The sequence below is a fragment of the Parus major genome, chromosome 4 (assembly GCF_001522545.3).
Source record: "Parus major isolate Abel chromosome 4, Parus_major1.1, whole genome shotgun sequence".
NCBI classification, from domain to species: Eukaryota; Metazoa; Chordata; class Aves; order Passeriformes; family Paridae; genus Parus; species Parus major.
Window position 1 is genome coordinate 35,080,985 of NC_031771.1, and position 22,817 is coordinate 35,103,801.

The window sequence follows — 22,817 nt, forward strand, 5'->3', positions numbered from 1 at the left end:
TTTGTTTTATTTGATTACAACATTAAAAATTATACTTTTATAGTAAATTCAACTTACTAATTCAATATGATTATTCCCTATAGTTTGACAGTTGGTTTAGGGCACTATAAATAAGTATTGACTTCCAAAACGGTCAGTGGTCTTGTTTCTTTCCTACATCTTTCTGTAGATCTCAAAACAAAGAGCATATTGAACAAGCTTAAAACTTACCCATAAGCACTCCAACAGAAAATTCATAAAAGATATTGAAGAGGCTTGGGGGGGATCAGAAGCCACTGGACATCAATGGGAAGGTAGGATTCCTTTCTGTCTTCAATTTATGTTGGTGCAAATTTTAATTAGATGAAATGGATTATTAAACCTGCATGTTAGATCCAGGTCCAAAATGCAGAACAAAGGAAATGTCTGTTTGAGTTCCACAGGCTTCTGAAGCAGCCTGCAACCTTCCCTGACCCGGTTTCATGAATGTTTCTCCAACAAAGTAAATATGACAACTGTGCTGACTGGGGCTTTTTCATTTTCAGGGTGCTGTAGATTTCTTAAAATTCCATTTGTTCTGTCTTCATCACCTTTGATCAGCTTTTCTCATTTTTGTTTTACATTTTTTTGCCCTTCCTTTCATGTTCGTTTTCTTGTTATCTTTTCCATCCATCTGCTCTGGAGTACAGAATCAAAGTCTTTTCTCTTATTCACTTTTTTCTAGATTTTTTCATATTCACTTTTCTCTAGGATTATCAATCATTTCAAGGAGTACAGTAAAAGTTTTATAATTCTCTGTAACTATATACATCTGCTAATCATACTTTCAAAATAACACACAGGACACTTCTCTTCCCAACTGTGTAGTACTGATTCATATTCATTTACTTCATGTCTGATTGTAATTAATTTAGAAATAGCTGAGCTGGCAAGAAACAAGCTAGTTTGAAAATTGTGCCTTCACAGACTTCCAAAGTCACTTGTGAAATTATAGAAATATTTAGTTTCACTGAAGCCTAAGTTACCACACTGATGCTGCTGTATGTGCTGCTATCTGGTCCTACTCTTATAAATACAGTAGCTAACAATTTCAATGGAAGCATTAATGTAACTTCCACTTGAACTTTGGACTGTGGTATAAACTGACCTCTAATGATGTGGGAAGGGTGTGTTTTTGAATTTTGTTGTGATTGGCATTTTAAATCAGGAACTCCATGGATAGTTGAAACTGCATCAGCTATATATAGAGTGTTCTCTGATTTATAAGCAGTAAAGTATGAACCATCAAACATGTACAGAAAGTGTTTATATGTGTTTGTATTGACAGAATTTCCATATTTCTTGGAATAATTTTTTTTTTCCTATTATTTTTTATATTTCAAGTCTCTAGAGTTGCATTAATATTTGCCCTGAAGAAAAGAGAGATGTAAAAACCATAGGACTAAGATTTGTGTAAAATTCACATTCCTTTGACTGAGTAGATCAAGAGGCTTTGTATACTCATCCTTGAGGGAGACAAAAATTCCTCAGTAGCTTCCACTGTCCATATAATTTCATAATTCAACAGTGAATCTGCACAGTAGGGCACAGGATTAACTGCACAGTAAAAACTCCATCTCTACACATAGGAGGACCTGGTCTGAAAATAATAGTTTCTAGTCATTAAAATTTTGTGTAAAACTCATATGATCTAAGAACACACAACTAATTCCTATATTTTAGTAATCAGAAGTGCACGTTGTGTGTGCATTCCTACCTTGTCCATTTGTTCTTTCAAATGCTATTTTAAAATCTGTTGGCAATGAATGCAGTTTTCATCTTGGGAAAAACAAAAAGCAGACTGACCTGATTAATTTTCATTTTCAAAAAAATTAGTGATGCTTACCAAAATCATTGCCAGTATGCTGATTGTTTCAGTAGTCACACAATATGAAGGAAAACAAGGAAAATTCCAGAAACCTATGCAGCAAGAAGGAGGGACAAGAAAAATAGGTACATGAAAATGATAGACACAAGTGTTACAAAAATCAAATAATTTCATAGTAGTAAGTAATCTGGGAGGACAATGAAATGGTTAATGAGTATCTAAATCTATTTTGATCAACTGTATTGTTGAATTTATAGTTATGAATGTATTGAAACCCTGATACTTTTTCTAAACAAAAATCTTCCTAGAAACTCTGATAATGCAAGAAAACAACAAAGTATAAAAACCACTTGATTTAAAATGATGTACATAAGTAAAGAATTAGTGTATCATGATATACTAAGATAGAGTGCTGAGCATAAAAAAGTAATATGAAAATGAAATTAATTGCTTTAAACATATGTTGGGAATATGGCTCCTGGTAATGAAGCAGTAGTTGGACATATTGACTAAAAATAGAGGAAAAAATAACCCTACCTATTCCTTCTCAGTTCATGCAACTTTAGAACAGAAATCTGATGAGCAAAGACAAGTGTTTGAGAAATAAGATGACAGTGATGTGTGGATATTAGAGAGATTTTTACTGAATTGTAAAAAGAATTATGAATTACTCTGTATGCAAGAAACTGTGGAATTACCAAACTATAAGGAGAAATAGGAAATTCTCTGCCTCAGTGAATTTTATTGAGCATAGATCAAATCTAAATTAGATCCAGCAAAATTTGAAAACTAAAGATTGTCTGGTCTATATGGAGTTCTGTCACCAGTTCTTCACTTGCAAAGCAAAGTGAACACAAATTGGTCTAGCAGACACAGAGCCAGAAAAACTGTCACGCACTAAACCCAAGGGAGTAAATACTGACTAGATTATGCTTGAAATCCATTCTCCCGGATAACCCATTAACCTAGGCATTTATTTTCACATATCAGCACCATTACATAATGGTAAGGAGATAATTCTGTAGTTTCAAAAGCAGGTTTATTAAAGATGTGATAGAATCACTTCTATTTCTACTAAAATCCTGAAGACCCAAGGGAAAACTCACATGACATAACTCAATAGTTTCAAAGACAAGTTTATTAAAGTTGTGATAGTAGCTTTTCTGTATCCACAAAAGCCCTGAAGACCAAAGGGAATATTCCTGTGAAAATCACATTTCACCACCAAGTAGTTTGGCATAAGTCTCTTCTCAATCCAATAAAACAGAGAGTGACTGAAAATGCAAGAGGACATGGGGGTTTGCAGCTGAAGAAAGGGAGCTTAATGGACTTTGTAAAGTAAGGGAGGCCGTTCAATGTATTAAAGATAATTGGCTTAAAATATCGGCTTTCTGAAGCTTTCACAGATGTGAAGAGAGGAGATGGGAAAACTAACACAGGTAGAAAAAAAAATTCTCTCACCTAATCTGTGTTTTCTTCAGCTTATCATGTTAAATAAAGAACACAAAGGAGGCCAACAGAGAAGAAAGATTTGGCAACAGATTTATTAAATCGCTTCAGAGAGAACCAGACTACGTCTGGTTTACATTAAACTGAAGTCAATATGAAGATGGGAAGAGTAAGCACAATTTGATTTCTATCCTGAAATAAGTTGATATTTTAAGGCAAAATTTAACCTGATCATTTTAAGTCAAATAAATGGATTACATAAATAAATAAGCAAAGAAAGAAAGAATGAAATAAGGGGATTTGTACCTTCTTGTCAATACATTTTCTTGACTCTTATTGCATGGATTATTACATGCTACTGTATATAACATACTGCTAGATGCAATAACACAACCAAGACCAAACTGTTTCAAACAAAAAAATCTTGAAGAAGATTGGAAGAACAAAAACTTGAAGTTTGTTGGTTAGGGTATTACTAGTGCAAATTCAAGAGCAGGTTTGCTAATTACCATGAATTTCTGTTTCTAAATGAAGGTACTGATGCATTACCTTTTGGAATACAGCTCTAGTTGAACAGAGAGAGAGAGGGAGAGAGAGAGAGAATGAGAGAAATATGCACCATTTTCTAGGGAGACAATTATGTTTCCATAAGCTTCTGAGATACACAGATACACAAGAGGACAGTTCTGTTGAAGTTGGGTAGAGAATTTGATAAACAATACTCTAGCTGCTACAGCTTTTCTGCACATAAATAGATTTTAATAAGGCACTTTTGATTAGTATCTTCAGCATTAACAAGACTGAACTTATTAGGTAAACGCTATTTTTATTCAAACTAGGTTTTAAAGTCCAAACTTCTAACTTGTACAGCTCTTCAATCTCCAGAAATTTGACATTCTAATTTTATATTCAAGTTCACTAAATTCTATTTGCTAAAAACCTTATGAAATATTCATTTTCTAAAAACATATGGTAATGCATAGTTATCAAAATATTATCAAATTAAATTAGAGTTGGTCTCAAGTAAATAATAGTGATTTTTATAAAATAAAGTATATTGTCAAGTTTACAACTTCTTAAAGGCTTTCCTTAGCATAATAAACTTTATGAGATGGGTAAATGGGACCTTACCAAATTGCTGTCATATGCAATTACTGAGCTGTTTCATCAAAACTGAATATTGTGACAAATCTAATATGGTCTAGTACAACTTTGGAAAGCAGGTTTTTCAATTTTCTTTGGAACCCATGCAGCCCTTGAAAATAATCAATTCTCAGATGATTTCAGAAAAATTAATTAATTTACTAAAAGACATTTCTTCAGAAAAGCAGGTGTGAAAACAGTGAATTTGTTTGTTTAGAAAGATGTTGACTTCATCTGTATCCTGAGGTTTCGAAAGCTCAGTTTACCTCCTTTCCATGCAAACTGGAAGCAACAGAAAAGAGTAATCCTGGGCTAGGATTAGTGAAGAGTTAGGAAACACATCTCCAGTCATCTAGCTCATCTTCAGTAAGAAGGTGTTTCCAGATGACTAAAATTACAGATAAAAGTGTGAGCAGATCATCCTCAACATAATTTATGTATTCCCTCGAGTTCACTTATTAATTCAAAAATAGACCTGGCCTAACTTAGCAAGATGGCTTTTGTACCAAAGCTGGCATGTGTATTTGTAACTGCCTGTCTGGATTTGTAACTATATCCTACTTTAAAATTTTTAACATTTTCTAAATAAAAAAATAATTATTTTTATTAAGTAAGAAAGAAACACTTTGTGCAGTCAATGAAATCATACAAAGATCATAAAAATGTTTATCTCTTTCCATTAGGGGAGTTACAAAGGGAAAGGAAACTCAAGGTAAAGCCCAAACTATTCATGGTACAGGACAAAGTCATCATAAGCTGTGTCAGTGTCATCAGTGTCATCATAAGCTGTGACCTGGTGTGTGATGCACTACAGGCTGTGTGCAGAGACAGGAACAGGTTCCTGACTTACTACCGTGAGAGTGCTGTGAGTAAAATAATCTCTCCTAACAAACAGTTAGGACTGTTAGAACTCAGGTGGTCAAATCGCAGGTAAGACACCATTGACTTGGTAATGAAAGGTCCTCAAATGTTATTAATTTTTATTGGTTTTTGTTTCTTTTTCTCTTCATGGTGGTAGAAAAAATTGAAAATTCTATTAATATATAATATATAATTAGATAATACATAACTGAATATGATTTCTACATGGCTTTATTGCAGCTGGCAATACATATACTAATGTTAGAAACTCCTTTACATGCTTTTTCATTTGCCATAATGTTTTTCTAAGGAATATTTCAAAATTTTGAATGAGAAGTAGCATAGAAACACTAATTAATTTTAGAATCATAAAAGCAGACAATCTTCAAGGTTGGAAGGGACTTTTAAGATTGTCAGGTCCAGCTGTCAGTGCAGCACTACTGCTGGAACCCATAATTTACTAAACCACATCACCCACTGCACCATTCCAGGTCAGCTGCAGGTTTAGGATGCTGTAGATTTCAGGAAAACAAACCCCCAGTGCTAATTCTGATATTTTAAGTAGGATGCTGAGAACACTCCTGATGAGTCCTGATCAGTCCCAATCAGGTCTTGTACTATTTGCATATTTCGATTTTAATGACACTGCTACAGTAGGCTAAAAAAGCCTCAGAGAGCTAGAGTGGTGGATACTTCTTATCTGTAATATCCCTGTGGTCAGATTTTCTAGAATTGTGCCTTGAAAATCTCTGTAGTTAAATTTAGAAACTTTTAAATAGGCATTTTGTTCCATAAACATGTTTTGTTCCAAACCTAGAATTTCTCTCCTGCATTTACCCTCTCTGTGTGTTCATTAAATTGTAGATATGCCCTATGTTGTACAAGAAACTATTGATCAATCTATTTCTTCATTAATTTACCCATATCCTTACCAGTTTGAAACTAGTTTGTTAGTACAATAAATAGAATCCATGAAAAGCAGCACTATTTTGGAGAATGATTATTTTACTCATCCTGGATTTTTTTAAACATTTCAAAATAGGAAGAAAAATCAAGAACCTTCTCAACTGTCCCTCTTTTTTTCCTTATACATGTGAATGACTCCCAGTTCCTCCCTACTCTGGCAATGAATATTATATTTGAAAATAACTTTTCAAAACTAATAGTATGCATCAGATAGAGTCATATACTCTAAAGAGACTAGAGTCTCCCAATCACTTTTCCATTCAATTTTATATATTCTTTAGACCTTTTCCAAGACCAACAATAATCTGAAAAGCACAGGCCGTGAAACTTACTAGGGAAGAGCCTCATCAAAGGTGGTCAACAATAAGGCAGGGGAAAAAATCCCCAACATATATTTGTTCAATTCCTTTTCAGGGACATAACTTTAAATGAAAAATTCTGAAAGTACATTTAAGTTCACTCAAACTGATGTAATTCCGAGCTCCCTGGTCACAAAGGCTGCTTATTCTCAGAGCTGATCCTGCATATGCTAATTACGTTATCCAGAGATCATGAAGAAAAGACAAGTTCTTTGCTTCATGCAGCTATACCCCTTTCAATCAACCTCATGCTGAGAACCATTTATTACCATAACATATGACACAGAAAATCTTAAGAGGCAGTAAGGGGCAAATTTTCAGATTATCACATGCCATTCTAGCTGTGACTTTCTCATTAACTTTAAAAGAATCATGTGGCTTAGACCAGCTCAAAGCTCTGAAATATACCCCTACACATGCCCCAGAATAAACCTTTACAAACATAATAATTTTCCATATTTGACTTAATTTCAATAAAATAACAGAAGCCTGCAACTAAGCAGACTGTTCACAAATAGTCTTCAAACTGCAGACAGCCTTGCAGTGTGTTTGAGGTGACCTTGTGATATGCATGGGGACAAGCCTCAGCTCTTCAGCAATTCCAAGTCAGGAAGGGAGATAAAAGATAAGAAACTTCTGGCCATAAGGCACCATTAATGATCCTAGACTACAGTTAGCCATGCTAGTTTATTTCCTTTGACTTAGGCTTGCAAGATGCAGTTAATGAGAAAAGATTTATTTTTAAAAAATACAGAAATATAACTGAAGTAACGTGGACATAAAAGAACAAAGCTTTATTAGACAGGCACCCCGAGATAGTGTACAGCTTTATGCACTCAAAATGAGACTGGAACAATGATACGCCACCTTTTTTATCCTTTCTCCTCAAATGGAAAGTTTTTTACTCCACTCTACCCAAATCTTTCTGTCTATTACATGCTCAAAGGCCATAATTATTTCAAAAATAGACTTTTGAGAAAAGCACATAATTAGACCAGTGCAGCTGGTATAAAAATTACTGGCAGGAGTAGTAGTATCATTAAAAAATTGGAACTAAAGTACACCAACTATACTCCAGGGCAAGTTAAACACACAGAAACTCTAGTAAATATTTTAGCATCCAGCATAGTACACACTCAGGGCACCCAATTTTTTTTAACACCACTGATCCAGACTCAACAGAAAGTCATTTCTGCCAAAATGGAACTATAGTGCATTCTGGTTTACACAGATTTAGTAAGGTGATTTTCTTTGACTCTTTCATAGAATTAGACTGCAGTAGGAAAAAAATGCAGGTGTGTCCCAGAGTCACGCAATGATATTAGAATTCCAATTTTTATTTCATCTGTTTTCCTCTCTATGAGAAAAGTTTTCGAAATTCTGAACTGAAATACAAACTATTTTGTAATGGCTGTGTGACTCTAAAGGGAACCTAATATAGAACTTTCTCGGATAAGACATATCCCCTTTTGTTGTGACTTAGAATTATTCAAGAGCTTAGCCTGGGATGCTCTTAGAACTGAGATACCTACAACCAAAATTACACTTATTGATATGTCTACTTAGATGCCTAAAAAATTGTGTTTCTAGAACCGTTAGCATCTTATGTTTAATTTTCAAACAGCTTGAGGTCTAATCCTAGCCATGTGTGCACCATTTTATTTAAGGTCAAGCAGTTTCAGACTCTGCTAGAGACAAAATGGGATCTCTGTACCTGAAAGGTCTGAAGGTGTTAATCTGGCAATTATATTTTGTATTTAGTTATCTGGTCTAACACCAGTTTCACACCAAAATCCCACAGAGTGCCAGTTTATACAACAGCCTAACCACAAAAAAAAACCACAAAAAACCAAAACTTGAGCTTGGGTTAAATGATCTTCATGGTCTTCAGGTATTCAGTTGTATACTTTACCTCCACAAGTGATGAGAACCACTTAAGTGAAAGGATATATTCCTGATTGAATATATCCTGTATAGTGCTATATCTGTATAGTGCTTTAAAAAGCTGGAGATTCACTAGGTGAAAGAGTTTCAGGAATCTCCAGGGCTAGATACAGAATTTGGTTTCTTCATTTTTATGCTAAATATCCCTAAGAGAAGGAGCAGCAGCCTAGGAGGGAGAGAGGACAAGGAACCACAGTGCAACAAAAAATAATGGCTGGTCCACTGGGTCAGTCAGGAGACACTGAAATGAGCAGCCCTTGATTTCAACCACACGGTACACATGTGTTGTAGAGAGTCTACATATTGCAGTAGACCCAAAATACCTTTTTGTTTAAAGCTGGCTTGGGAAATATGAGCCAAAGATCTATTTTAGAAGTTTTTTCCTTTCTGAATCAATTTTGAACTTCAACTTCGCTTCCCTGTATTTGTCTCTTTATTCTACTGGCTTTCTGATCCTTTCTCCTCCTTTACCCCATGCCTTTTTTTATGTTTGTATCTATTTTTCTCCCCCATCATTGTCTTTTGTGTGTGAACATTATTATCCTTATCACTGTATTTTTACTACTCGTGAAAAATAAACACTTGAAAAATAATCACTGCACAGTGGCCAAACAGAAGGCAATCCTTCCTGTAAATACTACTTTTGTGTAATGGGAATGGTCAGATCAGTGCTAGAAATGTAGTGAGAACAATTCATCTACATCATTTTTTTCCTCTACAGAAACATTGCTGTGGTTTTTTCATTCTTTAAACTTCATGTAGAATTTATCTTTTTTTCCTCTCTTATTTTTTTAGGTCTTGCTCTTTCATACTTCTACTTTATGAAAAACAGGCTTCTGTCATACAGACTCTCTCAAAGTCATCATTCATCCATGTGTTAAGACGTTTGTGAGCTTTCTTTTCCTACATCAATGACACACAGTTTTCTTTTGACTCTAACACTTTTTGTTCTTCCTATTTTATAATGCATGCACAGTTGTGTTATAAAGACTCATCAAAGTCACCACTGTTCTACATTTATCTGCATTGAACTGGCTTTGTCATTTATTAGTCTTTTAAATGTTCTTTATATTTTCTATCTAGTTACATTCTCCTTCATTATTTACTGTTCCTCTATCATGTCTTTCTGATTCACATTACTCTGCTCTTTGACTTTAATATTCCGGGCCTAAAATACTTGCCACTAAATCTTCAAAGTCAAAAGTCTTAGCATTGATTTTATTCTAAGTTAGTAATGTAACTTACATATTAATATTATTTGAATAAACACACCCATTCCTGCTTTGGGAAGCTAAGAGCAGGGTTTTGAAACACTGTGTGAGGGTATATTAATGAATTCCCCATTGATTTTTATGGAAATGGTATTACTTTAATCCTGGGGTATGCTTTGGCACTTTAAATTGAGGCTCTAACACACATTTAGTAAAATGACTGCCCACTCTAGAAGCTGAATGCTAAATTCTGCCCTTGAGCCATCATACCACTTCCATTTCTTCAGAGTGTGGCACGCCAAAGCAAAGGGGAAAGTTTTGCCCACAGCATACACACTCAAACTTCAAATAGCAGACATTTTAACTTGGGATTGTTTAACAGTCATTAGAATTAATCACAAGCGTGGATCAAGAGAGAAAATCTCCTAAATGCTTCATATTTTTTATGCATCTCCTATGATGGTAGCAAGCTCTGCTCAGTGTGCTCATCAATCCCTTTATCCTGGGAAGAGAAAAATTGTTCTGTCTGACTTATTTGATGCTCTGTCTTTTAGTCAGTAGTAGATGACTCTAGAAAAAATAGTTCTGCTGGGTAAGGTGGACTGTGGGAAAGATCTGTGCCATTACACTTAATTAATATAAAATCTATGAGGCAAAAAACAGGTTAGAAAATGTATTTACACAGAAAGTACACTTGAGAAGATTTCCATCCATACTGGATTTTTTTGCTCAGTTGTGAATTTTAATGCAAACACTGCCAAAACCACAGTCTTGTGCTGTAGTCATAAAGAGCACTAAACACTGACCAGTAAAACAACTTCCTCATAAGCCCTGCATACACAATAGATATTTGAGACTCTTCCTCTCTTTCTCTAGCTGCTTTTTCCTTTCCTCTCTAGCTGCTTCTCTTTTTGAGTATATGTTCATACTTGCATAGTCTACACTGTCTGAGAGTTCATCAGCCAAACCAGTGAAAAAGACAACTATACTATCAACACTATTTTTTCATCCAGGACATTTGTTGTATGTTCAAGTTTCTCCGTGTTGGGGTTTTTATGCTTTATTTTGTATCGTCCTCTGGTCCTAAAGAACTTTTATAAACGTAGAAGTCATTTCTCACTTCCTTTTCTGTGTCTCCTTGCAACAATTTCTTCTCTCAGAATTTCTTATCTATTTATTTGTCAGGTTGCTGTAACCAGGTGTCATGGTTACACCCTGACAACAGCTAAGCACATTGTAGCCCCTTGCTCATTCCCCCACCAGGGGGCTCAGGCAGAGAACTGGAATGATAAAAGTGAGGAAACTCGTGGGTTGAGATATTTTAACAGGCAAAGCAAAGTAAAACACTCTGTATGCAAGCAAGGTAAAAGAAATTTTACTGTATAAATTCACCACTTCCCACTGACAGGCAGGTGTTCATCCATCCCCAGGAAAGCTAGGTTCCATCACGTGTTAACAGTGACTTTGGAAGACAAATGGTATAACTCCTAACATCCTTCTGCTTCCTTCCTCCTCACCTCACTTCATATACTGATCATGATGTCATATGCTATGGACTGTCCCTCTGGTCAGGGGGTCAGCTGTCCCTGCTGGAAGATTCTCCTTTAATAACTGTTGGCATTAGTATCATCTAGAAGAAAAAAGTGTGCATCTAAGTATTCAGGCTTCACTAAAAGTTATTGAAAAACTTTATTATAATTTTTGGTTATGCAATTTTCTACCCACCATCAATATTTACTAATAAAGTAGTAAATTTTATTGACATTTAATTCTTACTTTTTTGCTGCAGCTATAAATTTAGAAGTTGTATGATAAACTATCTATTTCAAAAGTACTGAAGCCATTGTAGAAACAGTTTGCAAAGACATCAATTCATTCTTTTCCTTGGGCCTTTGGTGAGAATTCCTGCAGTTCAAAAAGGGATTTAATGGTCTTCTATGCTAGCAGGAAGTGGATGCTGTGACCAACAGGGAAGCATCGCTGCAGATTTAGGATGGGAGATACGTGCCTTCACTAGCTTTGCAACTCTCTTCTCAGTGGAGAAATTATGGACTGCTGATGTAGAGTGCAGTCATGTGTCATGAGGAATATTTGCTGCTACTTGGATTCCTCTTGACCTCATTTCCTTTGTTTGGAACTTAGTTATTTTCAAAGCTCAGTTAGTTACATTTATTGTGTGCACTCTCTATAGTTTGTGCACATGATTAATCTGCCATTTGTATTCATTCTTCATGCTTGGAGGCCAACAAATACTAGGATTTCCTTGTACCCTCCAAAAATATCACTCTTCATTTTCTGGATTGAGCACAGAACATTTGCAGAGAACAATCTAATAGTTCATTCAAAATTAATTTAGATATTGAGCCTTAACTTCATAGCTTTACACTTTCCATCTTATGGAGTTATACAAATGCATTGTAATGAGAGAATCAAAGAATCATAGAATGTCCTGACTTAGAAAGGATCCACAAGGGTTATTGAGTCCAGTTCCTGGCCCCACACAGGACCTTTCCTTCTTTCCCAAAATAATGGGCAATAACCAGGGCAATTATTTTTAATGTAATGAAAAAAAAAGCTTAGTTGTTAACAATGCTTTACAGACAATAGTGTCTACCAACACATCTGCAAATATCATTGAGGATATTTTCTCAGTAAATGTCTGCATTGTGGCTCATCTTTCTGTCTCTCCATACCAAAGTTTGGCAAAAAACATTGGCTTGTGACATGTGAAGTTGTACATACTTTGTAGTTTACAAAGATGGAAACTCTCAGCAGAGAGTTATTAAAGATGTTTTTCTGTCACCATTTCACTAAGACATCAAATTGCATGTTACTTTTAACTTAAATGGAATGAAAGATTAAAGCATTTGCCTTGAATCAAGCATATTTAACTAGACTGCAAATGAACACCATAAGAGAAAGACATTTAACCACAGAGAGCTGTAAGTTGATTAAAGTATATTTTTCTTTTTCTTAATTTATTAAAAGAAGCTGATAATTATTAGTACATATTTTGCATAGTGAAAAGTGAAAGAAACCTAATTATAAACTCATACTAAGCAAAAGAAATAGACATCAAGAACTAGCTAATTTAACACATGATGCCTCTGTGCATTTGTGCATGCAGAGTGAAGGGACAAATGAAAATTTTGAAAAATCTCAACTTTCTATGTACCAAATATTTCCATGTAAATAAGTCAGAAATGAGCACCTGTAAGAACTGTTAGTGTGAATTGTCTTGTTGCACCGGGTGATTGTGAAAAGGAGAAATGGAGGAAGAATATGTTTATTCTCCACGAGATTCTTCCTAACTTCCCTCATAGAAATGTAGGAACTCTGTGGATCAGCTGGCCCTGCATCTGCTTTGCAAAGCAGTTGCTGAACTTGTGAGAGCTCTCATGAAAGCAAATGTGCAGGTGCATATTTTGTGGCAGTCACAGAATATAAGGTTTCAGAAATTTGTACTTGTCCTAAGGGAAAATCTAAAATATTCCCTTTTATGTCCAAACAACCTACTTCTTAAGAATTGTTATATATTTTTCCCTTTTAAATTATAAATTACAAAAAATTCCATAAATTCCTTTTATCACACTTAAAACATGGCAAATGAAGCAATTTATCAAAAGAGAAATCAAAAGTCTATTTTTTTTGCTTCAAATGGAAGAACATTTATCATCTTAAGGAAGAAAAAAAACAACTCCTGTGTTGTTAGCGTTTCTGGTATTCTAATTCCATTGTTTTTCCCTGAGTTTCAGTATATGTTCTATTTTATAAGACTTTCCATTCTGGTTATTTCTGTCAGGCCTGTAATGCAAAGTCATTCCATTCTAGATTTTCTTCAGATATCCTTTGTTTCTGACTGACAAATAAAGACGGCTTTATTTTTATTGTGGTGTATCCATAAGGACTGAATATTGAAAGTATTTATAGTTTCCAAACTTCACAGAGTTTTTCAGAAAAATAATCCAAAAGCAAAAGAAAAACTACAGAAATTCAGAAGTTTCTAAGAGACTACAAACAGACTAAAATCTATGCAGGACTGCTGGCATTCTATTATTGCTACAGTTAAAACATACAAACCATTGTACCTATTGTTACAAAACAATGCAAAACAATTGTCCTGAGAATCTCATTTTAAAAATCAGAGATTAATAAAAAATATTCAGATTTTTTTTCACCTTCATAGCTGGAAAAATTCTTGCATCTGTGCAATCTTTCTTCCTACAGTTAGATTTTGCAAGCAGGAAAAAAGATAAAAAAAAATATACCTTAATGCATTAAAAATATGACACATAAGTGTCCATTTTAGGCAGTCTGGAAATACACATTTGTGATCCATGGAAATGAACTGCCATATGGTACACACAAATCAGGAAAGAAATATCACAAATGTGTAAAGTTGTTTCAATATGGATGCAATTGTCTGAAGTAATGTAAAATATGTCCTGCAATAGATTATGAAAAGCAAACACTTTTCTGTCACCTGGCATTATGAATTTGTGAATAATTCCTAGAGATAACACAGAACTTTATCTATTTCACTCTGTTGTGATTTATTTTCCTGAAATTTCTGTATTAAAGGAAATGAAAGGCAGTTCTTTTTACTTATTTAATTTTTCTTCTTATATCCAGATATGTTATTATGAGTGTGATGATCACTATAATCTAGAAATATGGGTCCCACATACAGATCATATGAAACAATAATTTTGGTGAAAAAATATTTTAAACATAAATTATGTTACTTCAATTTTTGTAAAAAAGTTTCTAGAATCTGCCAGTTTCCTTAATGATGAGTTAAGGAGTCACTTCATCATATCTAAGGTTTTTAATCTCATTTGAAGGAATGCATTATGGATCTTGGTCAGAGAGTGTCTTTTTTATTATTACTTACTCATCAAAACACCATTTTAAGAAGCTAATAATTGCTGTGAGTGATCTAGTATAAATGATTGTATCTTATGTCAGTTTTTATTAATTAATGAAAAAATGCATATTTTGCCACCATGATTAACTCTTTACATTTCTCTCATCAGTTTAACGTAAGATGTGACAAACTGATCTCTTGCTTTAATTACTATACCAGTAACATTTACATGACAACTATTTCATATTTTGCAGGTCTCCCTTAAGAAAAACAGTGAATAATAGCATTGTTCTAAGATAGTAGGAAAAAAGCAAAATTGTGAGCATGAGAAAGCAAGGAGAATAATACCCTAAAGGTAGAGTTCTTAAATGCCAGGTGCCCCTTCTCAGCCTCAACCATTCATTCTGAAAATGGCCTATCAAAAAGGCTTAGAGGGAGCAGTTTAATTACTGTTCCTTTGACAAATGTGATATATTTTCAGAAACAGGCCCATGCATTCATTTAGGGCCAAATATTGTACAACAAAACTGTCCTTAGAGGTATTTCATTCTACCATCCTATTTTTTTTCCACCTGGCTTGCACTGCTTTTTCTTTTTTCTAATGACTATGTCATTCCTAGAGACATTTTAAAATGAGTCTTAAATTATGTTTTCCTTTAACAGAACATAAGCTACATGAGCAGGGTGGGAGAAAGAGAAAAATAGTGTAAATAATCACAAGGTTTTTATAATGCTTTCATAAGAAAAGAATGACCAACAACCCTATAACAGTCCCTATATATCTTGTCCTGAACTCAGCTGAGAAAAACACTTAAGTGTTCTCCTGGATCCTTACAAATATGAAAGGAAGTCCAACATACTTCCACAGGTCTACTTTTTCCTCCCCACTCTCAGGAATACAGCAAAACATTTCCTGCTTCTTTATCTATCTAAGGTTAAAAAGAAACCTAAAGCAGTCTGGAAGGCAGTTTTAGCAAGCAGTCAACTCAGGTGAAAGTCCAGAAGGCAATGACCACTTCTAGACAGTATCCAGTTTCAGGAGTATCAGTTTACAGATGTGCAGCAGGAATACACTGAAAAGTCTTTCTGCTCTTGGCACATACTTAACATAGTTCTGAATGTTCAATTATATAAGCACAAGAAATGAGCAAGGCACTTGTTACCACCTGTTGTGGCAAAACCAGAATAAAATGAGTATTTGGGAAATTTATACAAAGGCAAAAAAAAAAAAATAATTAGATAAATTTGATCTCCTCTTCCCACTTCATGAACCTAGGAACTATCAAGTAATCCTAAATAAATCTGGTGTATTGTTCCCAGCTGACTCACAGATGCTTCTATGACCTAATCCTCAGAGCTATTTCTCCAGAATTATTTCTTTATACTAATAGGTTCTATTTATCATATGGCACTGCAAACATATTTGTTTTATCGGCCTCTATGTGAAGGTGAAATTTGTCTCCAAAGCTGAAAAATTCACCAGCTAGTTCCTAAGCACTATAGTGCTGTCTCAGTATTCTGTGCATGTGGAAAAAAAGTCTAAATAGACTTTTCATTTTATCTTATCCTGTGTAGCCAAAGAGAGTCATGTTCCCAGTAATTAGAATTGCATTCAGTGATACTTACATCTGAATAAGTTTTAGACTGTAATTGCAAAATCCATGAAAAGGAAAAAATACCAAATAATCCCGGTATAGCATCTCTTTACTGTATTCAAATTTGCTGAATTTAATTAATTTTTTTTTGTTTCTAAATTAAACTCAGTTTAATTATTTAATATGTTTTTAAAGTTGAAATGAATCTTTGAAAAAGAAACAGCTACAGTTATGTACTGAGTTTAAAAATTAGTTATGGTATTGTTTCTAAATAATAAAAGATATAGCTGAAAGACACATTTTCAGATTGGTGCAAATGGAGAACAGTTAATATCTATTTCATCTTTTCCTTCATCCACGGAGAACATAATATAATTTCTTTTTCTTTCTAAACTGTCTAGACAAAGAAGAAAAAAAATCCTTTCTTCTTGTGCTTTTCTTTTCCAGATGTGTGTGATGATTAATCACAGTATGTGTCTAGACCCCATGGTAATCTCTGTCCCTGTTTCTGTCTCTACATTCATCTTTGACACCGTGGGTTTAGTTTTAATACAGTCCGATTGATTTGTTTGCTGCTACAACACTGTTTTCATTCTTTTCCTCTCTGAAACGTCTTCATAGCACAAATACAAACTTGCCCATATTCTCAAGCTGTGTAAAATTGATTTGTGAGAAACAGATTGGAAAACTTAAGTGTATGGTAATGCACATCCTAGATTGCAATGCCTGCATTAAAGATGCTACAGTGGAGTTAAGAAGGACATGATTTTTTAGGATTTTGCAAAGATTTCCATCTCCTTTATTAATTTTTTCATCTCAACTGTCATGAAAGAAATGGGAATCAAAATAGCTTTTTATGGTGTAAATAAAAATGTCTGTATTGATTCCCACATCTCTGTCATTTCTCTTTATTTGTATGACTACACAACCTCTCATCCTCCAGGAAAGTGAGGAAAATTAGAACCAGAGGTGGATGCTCCAACAGTTCACACTGAGAAAAATAACAGTTTTGTGAGATCAAAATAGTCATATGAAAGCTTCATACTTTTCATTTTGAATTGGCATTGAGTGATCTTTTAATTAACTTGGGACATTTCTATAGCATACGTAGGGCAGAGAAAATCCATTTTGGATGGATTTTTTTTGTTCTTGATTACAACAAAGTGTTCCTATCTTTGGTTCCTTACTGGATTACAAACTGGATGATTCTGACTCCTGGTCAATTTAGTGTCCAAAAAACCTTACAAGAGTAGCTATGTTAATGAGTTGGTTACTCTTAAATGAAAATAATCTTAGAGAAACTGGAAAATCATACACAATTTCATTCTTATATGCATTTGATAAAACTGAAGAATCACACAATATTTTGACCAACTTTTCCTGTATGCCCTAGGTTTATTATGTGAAACAGATTTCAAGACAAATCCAGCCTAAAATTTGTCTCATACCTAAGCTTTTAATAACGAATAAGTACAGAAAATGTCTAAGAATCCTGGGATTCAGGGACCAATCCTCTCCATTCTCTTCTAAAAATGTACAGACTAGAAAACTTTTCCTAATAAGTATTTCCATTTTCTTCAGTATTTAGGCTCTTTTTTATTATTCATGAGTTCAGTACTGTCTTCTTTTGAAGAAAGAACAAATTTTTTACATGGCTTTTAGAGGAGACAACATGAGTAAAAAAACCAAAATAATCATGGTCAGGCCTGTGGTTAATTCCAGGACTGAAAACTAGAACACTTGTCTTAGTTTCAACTTCTACATTTTTGAATGCAGCAAGTACTGCACTTTTGATTTAATGTGATCTGTCTATAATCTGTTCAGCACCTACTGTCCCCTTTTTAAACATTCATGTTTTCTGTGAGCGACTTATTTTTTGGCTGTCTGTTAATTAAAATATTGCAATAATTTAGAATTTTTTTGTCTTGTAAATTATTTTACAGTACCAGATAGTATTGTAAAAAAAAATTCAAATACAGTTTTTCAAAAATAATTTATATGTGCTCAACAATATTAGGAAAAAAAATCCACAAAATTATTCTGCAGAAATGATGAGGAGAGTAGTTCCTACCTGGGTTTGGTATATGGAAGATACTGAATAATATCTGAACCTACTACAGGTACGAAATCTGAAAGTAGAACTGAATATCTGAGCAACAGACCTGGAATAGCTTGATTGACAGTGCTACTCACAGTCATCAATTTGTATTGTAAACTACTTTTAATGTAATATTTTCTTAAAAACTTGGATGCTGTTATTAAGAATCTTAGTATTATACATATTTATTTATTTATTTATTTATTTAAATACATTTATATCATTGCATGAAAGCAACATTCTTTCTATTTATTTCCTGAGTTCCAATTTAAAGTCAAACAGATGAAAATAAATTTTGAGTCCTGCAGAACAAAAATAAAGGTAAGACCAATTAGATCCTGGTGTGCTTGGTTGGACAGATTTGAAATAAACACCAGACTGCTGAATCTCAAATTTATTCCACTGTAGTCAAAAATGTAACAACTTTTGTTGGTTAGCTAATTTTTACAAGTATTTTTGAACAACTAACCTAAGCATTATTTTCATTTTTAGAAATACTAAGATGTCCTAGAAAGACCTCTATTCCAAAGTAGGTTTTCCTGAAAAAAAAAAACAAAAAAAAAAACCAGAGACAGCAAGCTGCCTGACTACTGAATATGGTAATTGTGCTTAAAAATATGAGACTGAAAATGCACTTTGGTATTTAGGAATATCAAAGGCTTAGTTTCAGCAGTAAAAGTTCCAAAGAAATTCTGGAAATAAACTTATTTTCCTAAGAATAAAAGAAATTCTGAAGCCACTTGAGTTTTATAAATTATGAAAGCCATTCCTGCAGCTAATCTCCAGCAATCTCTGAACATAGAAGTCAAAAAAGATAATTTCCATATTTAAGACAAGAAAAATATGAACTAATTAAGAAAATTTTCTTGGCCCAGCTAAAAAGTAGAATTTGTAGCTGTATCATTCTCCTCACTTGTGGAAGGTCAAGCCAGTCTTTAAAACTCCCAAAGTTTTAGTGTCAAAAGCCCTGCGTAAAAAGACCCCAGATGGGGTTTGAGGGTGGAGAGAGAGATACACAGAGACAGAAATAGGATTGGTTTTCCTGTGCTTGAAATTGTCCATTTTTTAATCTTTTATCAAAAGGAAAAGCCATGTTCATTTCTTTCCCCAATAATTATAGTCATCATTATGGGCCAGATTAATCACACAAATCCTACTAAAGAGATATTAAAGGGCAATTTATAAGAATAAAGACTATGTCATGGGGTGACTTTAAGGTGGTTTGAGAGCTAAGGAAGTTGAAACTGCTGGTGACTGATGGGAGTCTTTTCTCCTGACCAATTATTGGTCATTTCTAAGAATTGACAGCAGTTTTAACCATTAAAAAGTTAAGTCAACCTGTAAACACCTCCTTAAGATGTAAAGTCAGAAGACTCCTGTTCTCTTTGTTTCCTGGCTGTGAAAGGTTACAGAGCTCCAGCTGGCTCCCGTTCCCTGCCCAGGCCATGCAGCCCCGTGGGGCAGGGGCTGGGCTGGGCCCAGCGGCTCCCGGCCGGGAGATGGGGCCTGCGGGGCTTGCCCCGGGCTCTGGCCAGGCCAGGCCAGTCCCTGGCTCGGCTGCAGATTTTGCTGTGACTGAATTCACCAGAGACTGCCGAGTAAAGAAAGGAAAAAAAGCTCTTGACCTGAGGCAGGCTGAGACAGCGACCACACTCTCCAGAGCAGCCATGAAGAATCTTCCATCGCAGACAACTCCAGCTCCTGCTCCAGCAGAGATCACAGAACCATCTACAAAAGCCTGGGCAAGATTTTAACCTTTTCATTGCCCAGATGAGACTTGCAGATTAATTCTTTTATCCAGAGAGAGAAAAAGAGAGTAATGAACATGTAAAGAGACTTTATAAACTATCAGAGACAGTAAAGAAAAGAAGCTTCAGAAAAGGTAGAGAATAAGGAGATGCTTTATAAGCTGAAATATTTTTCTGTTAAAGCTATAGAGATGGACAATAAGGTCCTGAAAAAACTCCTTTAATTCATGATAGAGTATATAGGGAGGAATAGAGTGTTCACAGTGTGGATTTTGAGTAAAAAGTAGAGTAATTGTGATACAGTGAAGTGCTGGAACAGAGCGAAGCAAAGATTTGAAGCCTTGGGGGACAATGAGAAAACTGTTTTCCAGCGAAACTCACAGAGAAAGATGAAGAAGACTTTTGCCTTTGAATAACTCATCCTTAAAATGATATCCCTAGTCATGGCCCATACACGCCTCAGAGTGATGTGAAATGGGAGGAGTGAGCTCTGATGACAGACTACCTCACAGCAAGAAATAGTAATTTTTTAGTTACTAGTTTAAAACCACGACAGACTATAAGGAGGTTTGTCCTTCATGACATCTATAAACCAGCAAATGGAAGTACAAAGACTGTCTTTGAAGACTGTCAGAAGAGAGTATAGCTATCAAAATACCGGTTTAACAACCAAAAATACTCTAAAAAATCCAGGCCCTCTCAGGTTGGCTTTGTATTTATATGATTGTAGTTGGGATTTGGTATTTGCATCCAAGTGTTCAGTTCCAAGTCACCCTGTCATAGCAGTTGTCATTTCCTTCACAGGAAAATTCCCTGTCATTTCCTGCACAGCAAAATTTTGCCTCAAATGTATTCAGCAAATTCAATGTATTAAAACACGATAAAAATTATGAATTTTTTGCAGGCTAGCAATTCATCATAACCAAATTTGTATCAAAGTTTGACAGACATCAAAAATGAGAATTTAAAGGCAAATTAGGAGAACAAATCCTGCTCTATAGAAGGTACTGGTTCAGTTGTCTCTTTGTGACAGAGTCCAGGGTAATTTCCACAGGTATCCTTCTTTCAGGGCTCTCTATATCTTGAATAAAACTACCATTTAGTACAATTAGTAAATTAATAATTGCTAGGTGATCAGTGAGCATCATCCCCAACATTATACTTTTCTCAGAACCCAGGGAGGATGATCACATTTTGTATTTCTGTCTATGGCAATTCATTACTGTAGATATGGATATGCAAACACAGACCTAATGGAATTATTCCAATATATGAAAAAAATACTTTAAATCCCTACATAGGAAAATACATTTCTTTTCAATACTGGCAATTCTCAAGTGGTATTATTTAATTCACACAATTAAAATCTGCAAACATTCTCATCATCATTCTTTTCATTAAAACTATGCTTTTTATTAAAAACACATACTAGAAATAGTCCTTAATTTATTCATTAAGGGCAATGCAGTATAAAAATTGATTTTTTTAGTCCACTTCAAGTAAGAGTCTGCAAAGCATAGGGCCCTTCCACATAATAGTCAAGATAAAAATCATCATTTGAAATAAACAGAGTGACTATGGAAAATGTACCCACTTGTAATTTCTGAAGTACTTATTCCTTATAATAACATTTCTAAATACTCTTTATTTCAGGTCATATTTTTATCAACATAAGAATGTGCTCAATGGATTAGAACATACTTACGTGTAAAGAGCTCTGAAGTTACATCTTTGCTGCTATACAAAATTAGGACATGAAGGAAAAGGTATAGTTAGTGATAGGTCATTAGCTAAAAGAAAAATCTGTCCAATTTAATGATATCTTAATAAAAAAATAGTGTATTACTTTTCTCCTATTGTCCTAAAACATGGCTGGTATTGCTTAAAGTTTCAGTTCCGATAATTTAGAGTGTTTTGTATATTCTAAAAAGAATGATTTGATTTAAATATCAGACTGAAAGTATTTTCTTTTATTAGAAAATAATTAAAAACCAACCTACTTTGGATGTCCAAAAGCATTGGAACTGTTTAAAATATAGTATTATTAGAACAATATATTATTGAGGCTACTTCCTTAAAACAACTGTATTTTAACAGCCCTTTGTATTTTAGTGGAACATATCTGTATTCAGCTGTCTCCAACCTTACCTCAAATATACATTTTTTTACTGTACCATTTAAAGAAATTGAACAAAGAGTTTTGAATCATTCAATATTGAGGCATCTGTTTTTTGCCCTATTCCCTCTCCTGATCTTCACCTACCTGCTTGAATACAAGCCATGAAGATGCATGACTAGAGTAAATATGTGTTTCTTTATGCTCTAAAAAAAAAAAATTATTCTCAACTGCATGCTGGCTTTCTCATTTCTTCGGCTAGTGGCCAGTAGTATCTCTTGCTTGAGAGGAAAGAGAAAAAAATAAATATTAATTTTTGCCTTTTCAAGATACTGATGAAATAAAATGGAATGAAATTAAATGAAAGTGATTATCAATTACTAAATTATGAGGCTTACCCACAAAATAAAGGTAATTATTAAACAAATCTAATCATATTTACACAAAGCTGTCAAAAATGTTAAAATGTTTTCTAAATGTTTCTTTTTGCCAGATATGCGTCTCCTTATAGCAATAACTGAAAAGTTTATTGCAAAATATGTTACATAGTCCTACTGACTTCCAAATTTTTGGACTTTTGAGGGGTTGGGTTTTTTTTTTTTGGTTTTTTTTTC

The 22,817-nt window shown here is 34.2% G+C and overlaps 1 long non-coding RNA gene across 1 annotated transcript in view; it reads left to right on the forward strand.

The window, feature by feature from the left end:
* Positions 1-226: 226 nt before the first annotated feature.
* Positions 227-22,817, forward strand: part of LOC117244308 — a 28,032-nt gene continuing 5,441 nt past the window's right edge. The window contains exons 1-2 of the long non-coding RNA XR_004497129.1: positions 227-293; positions 21,741-21,853. This is a non-coding gene — a long non-coding RNA (uncharacterized LOC117244308). The remainder of the gene's footprint in view (positions 294-21,740; positions 21,854-22,817) is intronic.